The following is a 15,000-nucleotide window of genomic DNA, read 5'->3' as shown; positions in this document are numbered from 1 at the left end:
GAGGGACTAAATGCTGGCAAGCAAGTTGAATATTCACTTTCGTTTCTTGTGCAGTTCGCATTTTACCTACTACGACTAGCGTTTCTTATCGAATTTTTGAAAGGAAGTTCTACGTTATTTGCCTTGTAGACTTAAATCTATTATTACTATTATCATCAACACTCATCAACATACGATGTTTAACAAAATTAAGGATTCAGTCCCTAATTCTATGCATCATTCTTGGGATTTTTATTTGTCAATATATATCTTCCAGCATCATTCATGTACTTTGTAAGTTTGGAACTTACGGTAAATTTGTATGTTCTTTTTTGACATAGGTTCCTATATTTTTTAATACTAAACCCTGCAGGAAACAGAAAAAATACGAAAATTAAGAAAACAGGTAGAAAGGTCACATAGAAACAGCTTAAGTTCAGAGTTCAAACACGTGTAAGTTTGGATCACAGGACACTTCAATCTAGTATCGTATAAATTACTGGAGGAGCAAATGTATACAAAATCATAGAAACGAGAACATTCAAAAGTTTTCCAATACCTGGTGTTAACTTGATTTAATATATGATACATACCCATCCCCCATAAACATCTTATAATACTTAGATCATTTTTAGTCAAGTAGGCAACAAAAGTTTGAGCTATAACATAAACACAGGACAGTTGATTTTACGGAAATTCTCTAACACCGATGTGCTCATCCTTTTGAACCACAAGCCTTCACGGGACAAAATGAAAATGAACAATATTGTAATGCTTCGTTTTAATTTACTGGATGTCAGCTGCCCTCTGTTTTCATCGTCGTTCCAGAATTTTTATGATTATATAATTCTCGTACATATACTGTGATAAATGGTTAGACGGTCGACATTGCTACCTTGTTGAAAAACAAACAACAAATCGTTGCGCTTCCTTCTGAAAAATGACAAAAAATTCTATCAGACAGAAGTACAATAAAATGAGGGATATATATAAATATATATATATATATATATATATATATATTTATACATATATATATTTATATATATACATATATATGTATATATATATATACATATACATATACATAAACATATACATATACATATATATACATATAAATAACCACTAGGAAAAAATAAACTAACGAAGCAGAGCGCTTTCGTGTAATTACATCTTCAGTGCAGATACAAAGAAGGAATTATAAGATGAAGAAACAAGGTACAGAATATATGACATAGTGAAGAGGGATCCGTTTCAAAAGGTAGTGAAGAATCACGTGACGGACGATGGGCCGTCCTGGTGCCAACAAGTATGACGTTTGGGCCGTCCTGGTAACCAACAAGTATGATTAAATTTATATTACAAATCAAAAGAATTTTGAAATTTCATGAGAAATAAAACTATCAAAACCTTGAGTGACAATTCAAACGAGTGCTTCTAGATTTGATAAGGCAAAATTTCTTTCTGTTATGTTGTTGTTGTATGTGAACTTTAGCGTTAAAAAAAATCCCAGTCAACTGGTAATAAAATGGTTCATGTGGTTAAATATACCGCTAGATTGGTTTCCCTCTCTAACGTATTTCTTATGTAGATTAATTCGTGTTGTGAGTGCTTTAATCTGACCAACATAAAACTGATTACATGATTTGCAAGGTATTTTGTACACACACCCTTTATTACTATTGACAGAAAAATGAGCATTTGTCTTAAAACAGTGTTCTTGTTATTGAAAACTACATTAATGTTAATTACGTAACATATTTGGAATTATTTTAAAAAGGTTCTCTTGGTACGGTAAAATTAATGTTTATTCATATTAAGTTTGAGTTGACCTAAGGTTGTAAAATCGTCCTTTTAGCACGATAGTAAGCTTTATCAAGAACATGTGGGGTATTGTAGCACCCAAATGAAGGTTGTAAATACAATGCCCCTAAGGTAATCATCAAGTACTCTGGGCTGCAAATGCGTAGGGCCCTGAGATACATCGACGCGAAAACAGATACCTTCACGCCATCAGGGTGTGAGGAATAATAGTGTTCTTTTTGAACAAACGTTTTGGTTTGCGATATACACAAACTTCAACTCCACTTCTTCACGGCGGTGATATTACGATCAAGGAAAGCAAAACGCCTTCTTTCTCTATTCCACCGTGAACTTAATGGAACTGACCAAATTATTAAGCTTACATAAAAAATCATTTACATTATCTTGAATGGGCCACAGACATAGGATATCATCAATGTACCGCATCCATGTAATGTTGGGGGGCCTACTTAAAATTTTGGTTTCAAAAAAATCCATATATAGATTACTCAATACGGGGAGAGAGGATTACCCATGTATTCCAAATTTCTGAGAATAAAATTTATCATTAAATGGAATTTGCAATCTTTAACGCACAATTTGATAAGCTCAATTAAGGTGCCTGAGGATATGGTAAATCGTGCTTATTTAACTCTAATCGATCTAAAGAGTTAAATAAGCACGATTTACCATTACACTCAGGCACCTTAATTGAACTGATCAAATTGTGTGTTAAAGATTGCAAATTCCAATTTAATGATAAATTTTATTCTCAGAAATTTGGAATGCATGGTAATCCTCTCCCCGTATTGAGTAATCTATATATGGAGTTTTTTGAAACCAAAATTTTAAGTAAGATCATTCCCAAAATTACATGGATGCGGTACATTGATATCCATGTCTGTGGCTCATTCAAGATAATGTAAATGATTTTTTATGTAACTTAATAATTTGGTCAGTTCCATTAAGTTCACGGTGGAGATCAAAGGCGTTTTGCCTTTGACCTTGATTGTAATATCTACCGCCGTGAAAGAGTTGAAGTTTAGTGTATACATCGCAAACCAACCATACATACACTATTATTCCTCACACCCTGTGGCATTCGAAGGATCTAGGAGTTTTCGCGTCGATGTATCCCTACGCATTTGCAGCCCAGAGTACATCGATGATCCTAGGATGTATTTACGACATTGGTACTAAGCTTCAATACCCCACACATGTTCGATAAAGCTTACTATCGTGCTAAAAGGACATTTTACAACCTTAGGTCAACTCAGACTTTCAATATGAATAAACTTGCTAATTTTTACCGTACCAAGAGAACCTGCAAAATATTCCAAATATGTTACGTATGTTGTGTAATGTAGTTTTCAATAACAAGAACACTGTGACAAATGCTCATAAATAATTCTGTGTGTAATAAAGGGTGTGTGTGTGTGTGTGTGTCATGTGTGTGTATGTTGGTCAGACTGCTAAAGCACTCACAACACGAATTAATCAACATAAGAAATACGTTAGAGAGGGAAACCATATCTAGCTATATTTAACCACATGAACCATTTTAACCACCCAGTTACTGGGATAACGCTAAAGTCATCACATACAACAACAACATAACAGAAAGAAATAATTGAATGCCCCTATGTTTGATCAAATCTAGTAAGGGGATAAATGTTGAATCTTCATCAAGGTATTGTACAAATTAGTCAATCTTTATGTCTCATGAAATTTCAAAATTGTTTGAATTGTAATATAAATTATGAGCAGTTGTCCCATACTTGTTGGTTACCAGGACGGCCCAAACGTCCCATACTTGTTGGCTACCACTCGTCCGTACTTCTTCCACTACCTCTCCGAATGCCCTCTTCACTATGTCATATATTCTGTACTTGTTTCTTCATCTTATAATTCCTTCTTTGTATCTGCACTGAAGATGTAATTACACGAAAGCGCTCTGCTTCGTTAGTTTATTTTTCCTAGTGGTTATTTACGCATTTGTAACACACGCTCCTAGTGTTTTTTATTGCATATATACATATATATATATACATACATATGTATATACTGTATATATACATATATATATTTATGTATATATATATATATATATATATATATATATATGCATACATAAATATACACACACACAAACACACACACACACACACACACACACACACACACACACACACACACACACACACACACACACACACATATATATATATATATATATATATATATATATATATATATATATATATATTGTCAACGCCGTCTCCGTAGGTTGGCGGCATGAGGTACAGAGGGATGGGAAGCAATCATAACGCACACTTGGCTCTTCTTTATTTATGCCCTTCGGTCTTGATCTTGTACAGACGGTGTTTAAATGTGTGGTTTCTGCAAATTGTATCACATTGTGATTTGCATTCATAATTAATCTATCAAATCAATGCAATGATTAAACAAACTATTCGTCAATAACAATCATTGAACTCAACTTCATGATTCCTACCATGATTTTGTTTACCCGCCTCCACAACATACATCATCACATATCTTCGTGATCCTTTGCTATTCTGAGAAACCAAATACATTACTAGTTAACATGACTTATGCACTAACTCTTACATATTATTTCAACAAGTGACATTACATAAAAATAACAATTTACTCTTTCAATGCTTACCAATAATGACTGCCATGGCACTTACGGAGATGTTGTCAACTCAACGTCTACACACAGAAAGGACATTTATGATTACGATCCTGACGAGGGAAATACGTACTACTTTGTGGCGTAGGAATACATCTAAGGGATCGTAAATAAATATACGAGTTATGTTCCACTCAACATTCTCCTTTTTTCTAGAGTTTCTTTAATCTTATTTTATTTCATTATATATATAATGGATCGTTACAGTACATCAATTTCGACAATAACATTTTCCATTTTATTTTACATACATTGTAACTATATACGTAACAACACGGGCTGGTTGCCATTAAGTTCAATTATTTCTCGCACATGTCATCGATATTTTCTCACATATATATTTTCATCTTCCACTTAGACATTGTGCAATCTGTACTCAATATACATCAAATGTCATAGACCGTGGTTCGTAATTAACCTTAGTACATATACAATTTGTCAATACACTCGAACATTATACAATTGGTACTTGACACAGATCAAATGTCGTAATTAACCTTAGTGCATATCATAATTTACCTGCATAATATCATACATCAAGATATTCTTATACATAGTGCAATCGGCACTCACACACACACACACACACACACACACACACACACACACACACACACACACACACACACACACACACACACACACACACACACACACACACACACACACACACACACATACACACACACACACACACACACACACACACACACACACACACACACACACACACACACACACACACACACACACACACAACACACACACACACACACACACACACACACACACACACACATATATATATATATATATATATATATATATATATATATATATATATGTGTGTAGTAGTTTCAGAGGGATCAGCTTGTTGAGTGTAGTTGGGAAGGTTTATGGGAGGGTCTTGATTGAGAGGATTAGGAGAGGAACAGAGGGAGTAATTGGTGAGGAACAGTGTGGTTTTAGGACAGGTAGGGGTTGTGTAGATCAGATTTTTGTGGTAAGACAGATATATGAGAAAGCTATAGGAAAAGGTAAGGATGTTTTTTGGGCTTTTATGGATCTGGAAAAGGCTTACGACAGGGTAGACAGGAAGGCACTGTGGGAGGTATTGCAGATATATGGGATAGAAGGAAAGCTGTTAAGAGCAGTCAAGAGTTTATACGAGAGTAGTAGAGCTTGTGTTAGGATTAGAAATGGAGAGAGTGAATTGTTTGAAGTAAAAGTGGGACCTCGTCAGGGATATGTTATGTCACCCTGGCTGTTCAATCTATAAATGGATGGGGTGGTACGAGAGGTGAATGCAAGGGTAGTGGGGATGGTTAAAGAAAATGGAGAAAACTGGGAAATAAGCCAGATGTTGTTTGCTGACGACACTGCGCTTGTAACAGGATCAGAGGAGGGATTGAGGAAGTTAGTGACAGAGTTTGAGAAGGTGTGTGAAAGAAGGAAGCTGAAGATAACTGTGGGCTAAAGTAAGGTGATGAGATGTACAAGGAAAGAGAGTGACAGCAGGTTGGAAGTGAGCATTAAGGGTGAGACTCGAGAAAGTGGATAGATTTAAATACTTCGGTGCGAATGTGGCAGGAAAGGGAGGAGTGGGTGTGGAGGTTGAATGTAGATTGAGAGAAGCGAGTAAATGCCTTGGTGGATTGAAAAGTGTAATGAGAAATAGATATCTGGGAATGGATGCTAAGATGTTCCCCTTTAATAAATTTAAATTAACTCGCATGAAGTCAACAATATCTTTTATCACTGATATGTTTTATAGTCTAAAACTATACTAAGGGTATGGTCTACCGTTATCAGGTTTCCTTGATGCTGTACCAAGGCTCCCGGGCGTACAGGATTACAATCCATGGCATTCACCCTATATATTAATAAAAATAATGTAGTCTTCATCTGGAAAAATCATTTGGATTAATACATAATTCATTCATGATGCTATATATATATCCCTGATACCCAACAAAATTTACAGTTTCCATAGTGTTTATTTCCTGTGTTTCTTCTACCTCACATGTATATCAACCTTGGTAACTAGCTCGTCCTTGTAGTAGTCCCTTGTTGACTCCTCGTAGTAGTCCCACTTTCACTCCTCGTAGTAGTCCCTCGTTCACTCCTCGTAGCCGAATCCTCGTATCAGCTTGCACTACTGCTTGTAGCTCAATGCACCAATCTCGTAGCCGTATCTTACACTATTTATTATTATTATTATTATTATTTTCTAGTAGCGTTGGTTCCGTTCCTACCTTGCCACCATCTGTCTACCCTGTTTATCACACACTGTTGTCGCCCCTACTTCCCGTCTTTCTTTCGAGCTTTACTTTCGTTTAGTACGTCTATCACTTTCCACTTTCCTTTCATCACTGTATTTGCGACGTATGATTGTCACTCACAGTTTTATTCGGTAGGCCCCATGCCTCCAATCATCCACTATTAAATTTATTTTCCTTCAGCTATAGTCTTCAATCGAGGTGAATAAAGATTCTCTCTCTATTCTTCTCTACCTCTCATCTATTAATTTTAGTACAGAGCACTCTACAAAGCTCTCGTAAGGAATCCATCGAGAACACTTAATTTGGGTCCTAGGTCAGTCTGCAATGACGTCATGATTTCTTTAGCTCAATGATCTTTAACTATATATCTAACAACTACCCCTAATGCCTGCTCTTACTCGTTCAATCATGAATCAATTGAATTTTCTCTTCCAACCTTTCACCAATTAGATCCACCGTTACAAATCCGCATGCAATATTTTTTACTCAAACAATCTCGAATTCACTACACACTGATTTGGTTTACATCGTCAAAAGCAAATCCCACATTCAACAATAAAATCGGGTCCCCAGGCATTTGTTTATAAACATAACGCTGAGATCAAAGTTATACAATTCCTCGCCTTCTCGTCTTTGAACTGTTGTCTACCAAACAGCCGATCCAATAAAAATCAAACCTCTCACTATCTATCCCTCTTTCTACATCCCTTGTGTGCCAATATCTACGAGCCTCTTACAATATATATACAGTATATATATATATATATATATATATATATATATATATATATATATATACACACACACACACACACACACACACACACACACATATATATATATATATATATATATATATATATATATATATATATATATATATATATATATGTATATTCACTCACTCCGCTGGATCTTGAACCTCATGTTTGCGTGTGTGTGTGTGTGTGTGTGTGTGTGTGTGTGTGTGTGTGTGTGTGTGTGTGTGTGTGTGTGTGTGTGTGTGTGTGTGTGTGTGTGTGTGTGTGTGTGTGTGTGTGTGTGTGTGTGTGTGTGTGTGTGTGTGTGTGTGTGCGCGTGAGAGAGAGAGAGAGAGAGATTCACCACCATGGTCTTGGATCACGTGTTGGACTCGTGATCGAGAGTTATTAACCTCCTGGATGAGAGCTCAGAGCTCGTATGACCGATCTATGGGTAATACTGTCACCTTAGACGCACATACACACACACCCAACTCCCCGCCCACGAGAGCTGGAGTAACACCCCGCAACGCAGCGATACTGAAATTATTTCAACCCTTTATGGGAGTCGAACCCAGACCACCGTAGTTGCAGGCGACAACTCTAACCACAGCACCTCGAGGTGTGGTGTGTGTGTGTGTGTGTGTGTGTGTGTGTGTGTGTGTGTGTGTGTGTGTGTGTGTGTGTGTGTGTGTGTGTGTGTGTGTGTGTGTGTGTGTGTGTGTGTGTGTGTGTGTGTGTGTGTGTGTGTGTGTGTGTGTGTGTGTGTGTGTGTGTGTGTGTGTGTGTGTGTGTGTGTGTGTGTGTGTGTGTGTGTGTGTGTGTGTGTGTGTGTGTGTGTGTGTGTGTGTGTGTGTGTGTGTGTGTGTGTGTGTATGTGTGTGTGTGTGTGTGTGTGTGTGTGTGTGTGTGTGTGTGTGTGTGTGTGTGTGTGTGTGTGTGTGTGTGTGTGTGTGTGTGTGTGTGTGTGTGTGTGTGTGTGTGTGTGTGTGTGATTCGCCTTGGTCTTGGATCACGTGTTCGACTCGTGATCGACAGCTATTACTCTCCCGGAACAGAGCTCAGAGCTCATATATGACCGATCTATGGTAATGCTTAGACCATACACGCACACACACACCCAACTCCCCATCCACGCCAGTTGTAGTAATGACTCGCAGCTCAGCGATACTGAAATTATTTCATCCCTGGGCGGGATTTGAACCCGGATCGCCGTAGTGGTGGCCGCAAACGCTACCACTGTGTCATCGAGTGTGTGTGTGTGTGTGTGTGTGTGTGTGTGTGTGTGTGTGTGTGTGTGTGTGTGTGTGTGTGTGTGTGTGTGTGTGTGTGTGTGTGTGTGTGTGTGTGTGTGTGTGTGTGTGTGTACATATAATGTATATATACACATATATGAATATGTATATTCAAAATATATTCTGACTTGATTTTTCTCTATACATTGAATTGATGTAGGTACCCACGTGCGGTAGAGGGAAGAAGAGCGAAAACGAAAACAGTTTAGCAGGCAGAGTGGAGCGTAACATCACATTCGACCGCAGAACGCGGGTCTGGTGCTCTCAGATCAAAGCCACCACCGGACGGTTAGCGACCGTGGCTGGCAGACCACACTAAATGGCCAGGTGGGCAGCTAAAGAGATCGTGAGGGGGAGAGCAGAAGTAGTGGAAAAAAACATGGGGTTACACGCCCTCTAATGCATAGCGCAAAATTGCTATGAAACCTGTGTTTTACCTGTGGCTTCACAGCTTTTTGCCTTTCGTGGGGACCAAAAGAACCGGACAAACAGATATGGTGGACCACCTTTTAGTCTTTATTTTATTGGAGTCTGATGCGTTAAGCCTTGGATGAAAGTGTTCCCGGCGCTATGCACAACTGAGATTCAATAGCACATGATCATAGGCCAATATCACTGAATTCCATGTTTTGTTAGATAAAACTATGCAGTTTAAAACCGGCCATTACACAATGTATCCTTTCGTGTCAAGTCTGATTTCAAGTGGCTCATTTTCAAGTCTATGGATTTTTTTTTTATAATCATGATTGAATTCTGTACCAGGTTGAGAAAAAAATAGACAGACAAACAGACAGACAAACACAGAGAGAAGAGCGAGAGAGAGAGAGAGAGAGAGAGAGAGAGAGAGAGAGAGAGAGAGAGAGAGAGAGAGAGAGAGAGAGAGAGAGAGAGAGAGAGAGAGAGATAAACACCTAAGCAAGATGCTGTAATGATTATAATTTATTTCATATTATTTGTTTTTGTTTTGTTATCATTTGTCTGTTTGATTTTCATTTATTATTAGTTATATGTCAATTTATTATTATTTACTATTTACCTGTTTGTTTATTATTTAACTATACCTATGCATTTATTTATGTACTTTATTTGTTATTTACATTATTATAGTTTTTATTTATTGTTTTCTTATTATTATGATTTTTTTCGCATCCGACCTAGATATGGACCAAAAGGTCTCCTGTCGGCATGCTCCGCCCTTGTAATCCTTTGTAATCTTTGAGAGAGAGAGAGAGAGAGAGAGAGAGAGAGAGAGAGAGAGAGAGAGAGAGAGAGAGAGAGAGAGAGAGAGAGAGAGAGAGAGAGAGAGAGAGAGAGAGAGAGAGAGAGAGAGAGAGAGAGAGAGAGAGAGAGAGAGAGAGAGAGAGAGAGAGAGAGAGAGAGAGAGAGAGAGAGAGAAGATAGAGAGAGAGAGAGAGAGAGAGAGAGAGAGAGAGAGAGAGAGAGAGAGAGAGAGAGAGAGAGAGAGAGAGAGAGAGAGAGAGAGAGAGAGAGAGAGAGAATAATGAAATGAATAACTTCTATACTTAGATAATGCCGCTTCCCAGGGAGGAGCCTCCTTCTGGGCACAGGGTACGAGCGGCAAGCTTAAAACGGAAAACATAATGTGAAAAAGAGAAAAAGAAAGAAAAAAACCGGATGGTTTTGGTGGGGAAAAAAGGTCAATGAGATAAAGATCCCATTGCAAAATAGCAAATGTTACAAAGCGGCGAGCCTATCGGCCGTGGATTTTACGATGGAGAAAGTGAGAAAAAATACGGGTCTAGGCAAAAAAAAAAAAAAAAACTGTCGTGATGACGATGTGGACAATAGGTTCTACCAGGCTTCAGCAAAGCCTGTTATGAGACGTAGAAAGCGGGAGGCAGACCATTGTGCCGCATAACTTATACAGAGTGTACGGGGTACGACTTTAACAATCAAATCGAACTTGTATTGTTCTGTTTAATAGGAGAAAGAGGATAAGGATAAGAAAGATGAAGAAGAGAGGGAAATATGAGGTGGAGAAGGAAGAGAAAGAAGGAGAGGGAGAAGAAGGGAAAGAAGGAGAAGGAGAAGGAGGTAGAGGAGGAAGGAGGTGGAGGGGTAGGTAAGGGAGCTAAGGGGGAGGAAGAGGAGAGGACGAGGAATAGAAGAAAGAGGTGAAGAAGGAGATTAAAGAGGAAAAGTATAGAAATAAAACCAAGACGAAAGAGGAATAACATGGAGTTACATAGTTAAACGAACAGCAACAGACTTATTGGTTCTTACAAAGCTGTTCTGGTACTTAACCTGTCATTAACACACACACACACACACACACACACACACACACACACACACACACACACACACACACACACACACACACACACACACACACACACACACACACACACACACACACACACACACACACACACACACACACACACACACACACACACACACACACACACACACACACACACACACACACACACACACACACACACACACACACACACACACACACACACACACACACACACACACACACACACACACACACACACACACACGAAGGAAGGATACCACCTGACCCCGACTTACCAAAGCGCTTTTTAAAGAATATTTTCATGACAAAGTGTCACAGTAATACCACCTGTCCCCGACTTACACGACTTAGATACACACACACACACACACACACACACACACACACACACACACACACACACACACACACACACACACACACACACACACACACACACACACACACACACACACACACACACACACACACACACACACACACACACACACACACACACACACACACACACACACACACACACACACACACACACACACACACACACACACACACACACACACACACACAGACGGAGTAACATGTTCGTGTGTGTGTGTGTGTGTGTGTGTGTGTGTGTGTGTGTGTGTGTGTGTGTGTGTGTGTGTGTGTGTGTGTGTGTGTGTGTGTGTGTGTGTGTGTGTGTGTGTGTGTGTGTGTGTGTGTGTGTGTGTGTGTGTGTGTGTGTTGTGTGTGTGTGTGTGTGTGTCGGTGTGTGTGTGTGTGTGTGTGTGTGTGTGTGTGTGTGTGTGTGTGTGTGTGTGTGTGTGTGTGTGTGTGTGTGTGTGTGTGTGTGTGTGTGTGTGTGTGTGTGTGTGTGTGTGTGTGTGTGTGTGTGTGTGTGTGTGGTTAAGTGGTTGGTTGGGTGAGGACGGTTGAGAGTTGCCCTCCTATGGGAGGGGTAGCGAAGGAGGGTGCTGGATCATTGCACTGCTGGAACGTTTGAGAGGGAAGAGGGGAGGAAAGGTCGCGGTCACCCCTATGTTGTGTCTTCTGTGTCCTGTCTGGACACTCGCTCGGTCTCCTCTTGTAGTGTGCACTTTCTATGATGCACTTAACCACTTTATCACACTTCCAATTTCACCACTGTATCGGAAGACTGCTTAATACATATCTACGTGAGGTCTAGATGAGGCCACCACCTAGCACTATATCATTCGGCCACCCAATAGGAGAGCAGGGATGAGGAGGAGGGAGGGAGGAGGAGGCTTGGGAGATACAGTGGAGGCATCAGTCTTCCATGGCCGTTTGCTCGGCGGTTGAGCAAAGCAGAAGCAAGAGGAGGATGAGGACGAGACATAAGAGGAAGAGGAAGAGTAGTAAGAGAAAGAGGAACCAACTATTCCACGAAGATGTTCTTCTGTCAATCTTGCACAAACTTCGACTGCAGTGGTTATCATTATGATGTTGATTCCGCCCTTCCTTACAAAAGTGTTCTAGGTCTACACAATTTTATGCTTGTGATCTCCTCATTTATATATTTCCATCTAAGTCTTCTCAACCCATTCTGCACAAAATCCCCAACAAATTTTAGTCAAATCGTCATGCATTAACCAGAACAAATCCCCCCCAAAAATATGTCATCGTATCAAAGGAATTAATAGTGGAATTGGAAGACATGTTACTGTAGTGTAAAAGAAAGGAATGCAGAAATCCTCATTTATAGATATCTACTAGTATTAAGACAGGTAAGGTATTAAGACAGAAAAGGTATTAAGCAGGTAAGGCACCTGGGCTGGATGGATGACATGCAGAATGTCTAAAACAAAAGGAGGTACAGTGATGGTGGACTGGCTGGTGAGGTTATTTGGTGTTTGCTGAAGAGAGGGTAGAGTGCCGGAGGACTGGAGGAGTGCCTGTATAGTTCCTCTTTACAAGGGGAAGGTGGACAAGTGTGAATGTAGTAGTTTCAGAGGGATTAGCTTGTTAAGTGTAGTTGGGAAGGCTTATGGGAGGATCTTGATTGAGAAGATTAGGAAAGGAACAGAGGGAGTAATTGGTGAGGAACAGTGTGGATTTAGGACAGGTAGAGGTTGTGTAGATCAGATCTTTGTGGTAAGACAGATATGTGAGGAAGCTATAGGAAAGGGGAAGGATGTTTTTTGGGCCTTTATGGACCTGGAAAAGGCTTACGACAGGGTAGACAGAAAGGCATTGTGGGAGGTTTTGAGGATATACGGGATAGGAGGAAAGCTTCTAGGAGCTGTCAAGAGTTTTTACGAGTAGTAGAGCTTGTGTCAGGATTAGAAATGGAGAGAGTGAGTGGTTCGAGGTAAAGGTGGGACTTCGTCAAGGATGCGTTATGTCGCCCTGTCTGTTCAATTTATACATGGATGGGGTAGTGCGAAAGGTAAATGCAAGGGTGGTGGGTCAGGAATTGGAGATGGTTAAAGAAAATGGAGAAAAGTGGGAGGTGAGCCAGCTGTTGTTTGCGGACGACACTGCGCTTGTGGCAGGATCGGAGGAGGGACTGAGGAAGTTGGTGACAGAGTTTGGGAGAGTGTGTGATAGAAGAAAGCTAAAGATAAATGTGGGTAAAAGTAAGGTGATGAGATAGACAAGTGGTGAAAGTGGCAATAGTTTGGAAGTGAGCATTAAGGGAGAGTGACTGGAGGAAGTGGATAGTTTTAGATACTTGGGTGCAAATGTGGCAGGAAAAGGTGGAGTGAAGGTGGAGGTAGAATATAGATTGAGAGAAGCGAGTAAATACCTTGGTGGATTAAAAAGTGTAATGAGGAATAGACATTTGGGAATGGATGCTAAGAGGAGACTGTATGAAGGAGTGATTGTGCCAACAGCACTGTATGGGGCAGAAACATGGAACATAAGAGAGGAAGAGAGAAGGAACTTGAATGTGTTTGAGATGAGGTGTCTGAGAAGTATGATGGGGATTACTAGGCTAGATAGAGTGAGAAATGAGGAGGTGAGGAGGAGAACAGGTTTGGAAAGGGGGCTGGGAGATAGGGTTGATGAAAGAGTATTAGGTTGGTTTGGACACATGGAAAGAATGAGTGAAGAAAGACTAGTAAAAGAGGTATGGAAGGCAGATGTGGAGGGAGTGAACATGAAGGGACGTTCTAGGATGAGGTGGATGGATGGGGTGAAGGGGGTTTTGGGAAAGAGGGGAATGTCTGTTGAGGAAGGACGGGAGAGGGGGGGGTCGCCCATTTAATGAAGCGGCCTTGCTGTGGATGTGCTGTGTCTTGCGACACTGCTTCTGACCCAGGGCAGTGGACAAGGTGCAGGGATGACCCGTCATCCAGGAGGTGCTAAGATGAGAGGGAGGGTGGAGGGGTGTGGAGTGTATTCAGGGATGGAATGGGTGGGAATGATTTTATGCCTTTTCCTTTTTGGCTACCTCCCTTGTAAGGGGGAAAAAGCCTTGGTATATGTATGTATGTATTAAGACACCACTCAGATAATGATAATGGTACTGCTTATCGAGTTAAATGTAACATTAACTTTGAACTAGGTTTTCTTTTGATTGGTGTAAATGGGTATCAGGTATTCAAATTTGTTTACTAGTGCTCAGCTGTAGCCAATCCTTTCTATTTCTTACTTTTGCCAAACAGGATTTCAGAAATTAGTTTAAAGAACATACAGAATAAAGTATTTTGACCTTCATTCTCAATATAGTAGTAGATGATCATAATATCATTTATTACTTTTCGTAATGTATATATCGAATATATTATGAACTCCAAGCTGATCCCACAAGCAAATAAAAATCGGTAAAACAGGTTATATGCAGCTTTATGAAAATAAAACTAATTACATTAGGATCAGACAAAGTGATAACCTGCCCTAAAAATAAACAAATAAACAAGTACTAATAAATGAAGGTAAATGAATA

The sequence above is a fragment of the Oratosquilla oratoria genome, chromosome 23 (genome assembly GCF_046742065.1).
Source record: "Oratosquilla oratoria isolate Oo_2021 chromosome 23, ASM4674206v1, whole genome shotgun sequence".
NCBI classification, from domain to species: Eukaryota; Metazoa; Arthropoda; class Malacostraca; order Stomatopoda; family Squillidae; genus Oratosquilla; species Oratosquilla oratoria.
This window is presented reverse-complemented; position numbering follows the sequence as displayed.